Below are 6,020 nucleotides of genomic sequence, written 5' to 3' on the forward strand. Positions count from 1 at the left end.
AAAAAAACAAAGACAAAAACTGTCTGGTTAAATTTATTTTAATTGTTTTTGCTGACAAGACAATTTTATGCTTAATTATGTTCATATACACATCTTGTTGAAATAAATTTACGAAACACAGTAACTTAAAAACCAGTTTTAAAACGGAATTTAGGACAAATTGCATCACTCCTATTTATGATTTTACAAAATTTTTATTGCTTTTATAAATAAAGTGTTAATTTCATAGAATTTTCTTTTTGGTACTTATCTATCGTATTAATTCTAATTACTTTATTTAATTACATTATTTATGATTTAATGTTATAACTTATTTGAGAATGTCAAATCTTAACCAATATCCTCTGTTCATCGATAGTTATCTTCTATTTTCAATTCTTCTGATAGCAACGGGGTGTGACATACATATATCCCGGAATGAAATTCGCTGATACTGCCATAGACTGGAGGGTGGAGTATGGAACAAAATTGAAGTGAGGAGCAGTAGCAAGAACTTCTGCATATACGATTAAGTGTAAGTAAGCTTTGTCTATTTTTTTTACGTCCCAATAGTATCCATGGTATGCACGAAAAGACTTTCATTCAGCGGGATGCGCCGGAAAACCTCAAGTTCGATAAATATAATTTTTTCTACTGGCATATTTGTTTTTAAACACCATGGGAATATGCGCTTACTTGCAAATATATTTTACTCACAATAAGATATACATTTTGAGATACTAATTACTTTACGCACGTTATTGTATACCTACACACAATTCGTTTTTCTAGATCTCAGTAGCTACAGAACATTACATGTTCGTATACTCACCGTTTCTATTGCTGTTTTAGTATTATGTTACGTGTTATATTAGATATTTTTGGTTAAATAATATTCTTCTCTATGATTTCCCTGCAACTTCGGTGGAAATTCAATGCTCAATATTTTACGCAAGGTAAGACCACTGGCTCCAGGAAAATGAACCTTTCTTTCAAAGTAGATAGAAAACCAAACACAAAAATCTCTTTGAAAGTACGCAACACTGAATGCGATGTAGCGACTAACTCCCCACTGGTAACTTATTCTTATTCCTTATCCGTATTAACTCACGAGAATGTTAAAATACTTCTTTTGTCTAATTTAAAAACGAACCCTAGGAAAAACACTAGCCTATAATAGAATTTCTATTTTCGCGAATCATTCTATTTTTTTTCTAATTATTTCTCATTCCCCAGGCAAAACTTCATCTTTGTCCTTTTTTGATAAAAAAAATAGTCCCGAAAATGTTTTCTTGGAAAACTAATTAACTCCTCCCTCCACTCCCTTTCTTTTACTCATTGCCTACCTGGCATTTTCTCAGCAGCCCTTGGAGCAAGAGGAAACAGAGTCGGGATGGGTGGGTAGGGCTGGGATTGGCGCAGTATAGGAGTAGGGAGAGAGAGACTAAGGAGTTTATCCTTTCTTTTGCTCCACCCCTACAGGGTAAAAAAACGCTCGCCCTTGAAGACAGGGTGGTGTTCGTGTGGAAAAAAATTAGGAAAAAGTAGAAGAATAGGGGATGGTGGGAGGTAGAGTCCCTTCTTTGACAATAATGGCTTCTTATAACTGTGAGATCGACGCACTAAAAAAGGAGACATTTTGCAAACAAGTACTCCAACGAAGTGTCAAAATCTCCTACCTGACTCTCCTGCCTACCTCTTCGAAGGGGGCACTACAAATAAATTCAACCGATTCAGGCGAGATATAGCCAGGGCCGGATTTACCCAAAGTTACGCTATAGGCACCTCTGCATTGAGGCCCCCCCTTCCACAATTTTATGATCTCGCATGAGGTAAGGTTCGAAAAAAAAAGAATAAACAGATATATGACTGACAGCAAAAGCTTATGCTTGCTGTTTTACGCAGGGGAAACGTAGTCAATTCGATTAAAGAAAAATAACTTGCAATAAAACTACATGAAACAGTTTTATTTTTATTCAACTAAAATACTTTATGAATACCCTTGATTGCCTTATTAATGAACTGGTGACGAATTCACAATATGTGGTCTCCTATTTCTTTTTTATTGCCTAAATCGAAAGATTATTACTTTTGGAGTATGTATTTCACGCTTTTAGATTTTAAAATGATGATATATTTTTTGCAATTAAATGAAAAGTGAAAATTCTCAAGCGCCATGGCTAAGTATGAATGCTGGTAAAAGCCCGTATGACGTCATTCTTTTTCCGACTGTGTTAGGCCAGCTTGGTGCATGTCTATGAGCGCCGCTGCGATGCTGGCAGGTAGCAGAGTACCCTGCTAGAAGGTAGAGCTTGGGTTAAATAAGGATTATTAATTCCTTATCAAGCGAAGGAAACTTTCCGACCATAGCAAATTTTATTAGGTGATTATCAAGAGATGTTTCCCTGAGCTATGTGCCTCATACATGCATTGGTAATCTCAGACGATGTAAAACTGCTGACTACTAGTATAGCATGTATGTCCCTGTGACGCCAAGTGGAGTGGCATTGAATGGCCGCCAATCAGACCTTTTCAAATGAAATTAAAATTGACCATTAAAATTCGTCTAAACCCGGATTTCTAAAACTAAATAATTTTTATATTATGAATACACTAATGATGGGTAAAGAATCGCAATGAATGCCTTTCGTTTTCTTTGATGAAGGAAACTACCACATTATTTCACGAGTTCGAAGCGTTTCGGCTCACAAAGACTCAGGCACAAGACCCGTGGCATACTTGTTCCCGTATCATCGTCTTATATCTGATAATGAGGCACTGTGAACGGAAGGGCGTCGTATGCATAAAATAGTTGTGTAAAAATCCAAATACCTAATTATTTCAATACCACTATAAACAATTGGGTGACGTATTTTTATTTTTCATGTAATTTTTCCGTATGTGAGAGTCATACTATCTTTCTCCTCATCACAGTCAAAATCTACCAGGCTTTGTTGTACAACTATGCAATTATCTCTGAAACTTATCATAATTGATTAGTAATCGTCTCATAAATAAAAGGTGCGACTATCCATATCACTATATTGCTGCTTGGCACACATGCGTTTTATCCAAGTTTATAAATATTGGATGCCATTTACTAAAATAGTATCCATTATTGGACAAAGCAGTCCCTTACAGACGTAAAGGAGAACTTTGCGAAAATAATTCTCTGTGAAAAAATTGAAAGTCAAGTGGTTTAGGACCAATTGAAGCGGAGATAGTGTCAAACGATGCATAAAAGTGGGCATTGGATCGGTTTAAGCCTCTGCCATCGACATTCTCTTCGCCTCCCTTTCACTTTTTGACCTTAGAAACTGATCGACGCCAACCAAATTTATTATATTTTTTCCCTTTTTCGCTTAGTGGAGGAAAATGGACTTGCCTTTCGAAAAATAATAATAATAATAATAAAGATCCCCTATCCTACAACCTTTTGGAAAAAAATAATTCCTTACTCTCCCCTTCTTTTGACCTCTTCGATCTGGGGACGGTATGCATAAATTTGGCATCACCCTCACGTGGGAAAATTATGAATTTCAGTCGAGGGACCGACGGACCGTAAAATGTGAGGGTGAGTGCCATGGGATCTCCTTCAACTCGTCGTTCAGTCTCTAAAGACTACCTCTCCATTCCTCTGACTTTTCCGTTGTCACCGTTTTAACGAAGTGGCGCCCAAACTCATGAGTGTATCGCTACTCGAGTACAAGAGTTTTTGAAGCGGCGGCACAATAACCAAACGCCTAGGTCAGCATGTATACTCCAAATTTAGTATTTATATGGAGAATATAAAGGTTAGGGACTGAAATACGTTTTATTATATCATTATACTTCTCCCTCTTCATGTGTAAGACTTTAGGTCATTATGAAATATAACTTTATTAAATGCTAGGCGTAATAAGTCTTAGAGCATTTCCTTTTAATTAGTAGACGCCTGGTGTCCTAACACCTCACGCCTATTGAGACGGCTTGCGGGGAGTATGTAGATGTGTATTAATTACAAATAATTCTTGTAGTAATATAATACATTAATAAACAACGCTTATTTTCGGATATACAGAATGAGTTATTCCTATACCTCGGATTTTGCCATTAAATCGTGGCTGCATTCACAGACGGTGAAAATCGCTCTTCTCTATGTTTGTTATGAGGAGTCCACCAGTCAGTACTGAGGTATGTGTGGCTGCGAGGGTAACGTTTACCGTTATAATCCCTTCACTCCTAAATAATTTCGGTATTCTGCTAATGTTTCTAGTACAGTAAAATCGATGTTTAGCATCCTTTATTCGATATTCGAGCTGCAAATCTTAAATAATCGTTAATAAAAGTTTCAACATTATGAGATTAATTATTTAATTAAGTACATCCTGGCACAGTTCTTTTACAAAATGTGTCATTCAAGGATTAAGGCGATAGAAATGAAAAAAATTTAAATTAGGAATTACAAATTTAAAAATTGGAAATACATTAATAGTAACTGTTTTTCTTTTGTAGACTTATACTTATCAAATTAGCTATCAAAATTCAATATGATGCTATATTAGCTATCAAAATTCAATAGTATGACAGTGCTTGAAGGGCTGAAAATTTATAAATTCAGCCTAAAATGTAAAGCATTTCTTAAATCCTTCGTATTATGGCTCAGTGATTGAATTTTCTCTTTAAATTACAAAATATTAAATATCTAGCGGACAGTTGTAGGCCATATATTTCAATCCATATAAAGTCAAAATAAAGAATTGTAGTATTTTCCGCGGTTACTTCGACGCCAATTTCGAGAATGCTTAGATTTATGGAGATCTATGGAACGTCCTTGAATAAGCTCTTAATATCCTTGCAATGCATAGCACGTTTTTCTTTCCGTCACTATGAACTTCCGAGGGAGATAGTTTTATACGTAAGGAGTGTTGCATACCACCAGGCGCATAAGTGTTTGGTTAATCCCATCGGGTAGCTTATAATAAATAGGAGGTTAGTTCCCTAAATCCGGGCTTCTCTCTATCCAGAGACCATCTTTATACTCTTAATATTGACCCTCACTTGTTTCTTGTGAAGTATTTTATGGTACGTTGAGGGTAAAGTTTATAGCGTTATATGATGGTACTTTTTATTCTGATTTTATAATTATTATTGAATAATTATAGGATCTAGTTGCAAATTTATCAGGACTTACATTTTGCACTAAAACCAGAATACCACTTTTGTTTCCCATTGAATTATTATCTGAAGAACTACCAGTTTCGTTTTTTGCAACACCATCAGGTAAATTAATCGTAGAGGGCGTAACTTGGTGGAAATCCATAATAGCACGAATACAAGGATCAAGAACTTTGCTATTTCCACATAATACATTACAAGGATCAAGAACTTTGCTATTTCCACATAATATGTATTATGTGGAAATAGCAAAGTTCTTGATCCTTGTATTCGTACCATCAGGTAAGTTTAAAATTGTAAGTTTCCCTGATGACTGCGCAACTGCGAAGCCAATAGTATTTTTATTATTGAATCAAGGGAAAGAACAGGTTTGTTTAACTTTTCACATGAAAATATTCCAAAAATAGGACCTTTTCATACGATATAGTCATCTAGATACCAGTTAAAGGTTTGAGAATGTTTCGGAACGGTAAGAGACATGAAAGTAAGAATAAGGAGGACATGGGAGACAGAATCGCAAACCTATCTGTATTATTATTATTATTTTTTTTTATTATCAACTTCCCCTTAAACAGCACATGACGGCCTTTTACAAAGAGGGTTTCCAATGTTAACAAAGTAGGTACAACACAAACATCCATGCCCTGGATAGGGATCACCTACCCAGGCGGGATTCGAACCCACGACCTTCGGATTGGCAGGCGAGGACTTTACCCCACCGCCACCGAGGCCGGCATTGCATTATAGAAATGCAATGAGCCAAAGTGGACGATTTGGCTTCTTGTGGAGTATGGATCTACACCAGGTTAAAGTTCGAAGTATTCGTTAAAAGAATGTCATAACACATTTCAAAGTTTGCATCGCGAATACTAACCGGTAGCCCC

This window comes from Ischnura elegans, chromosome 6, assembly GCF_921293095.1.
Source record: "Ischnura elegans chromosome 6, ioIscEleg1.1, whole genome shotgun sequence".
Classification (NCBI taxonomy): domain Eukaryota; kingdom Metazoa; phylum Arthropoda; class Insecta; order Odonata; family Coenagrionidae; genus Ischnura; species Ischnura elegans.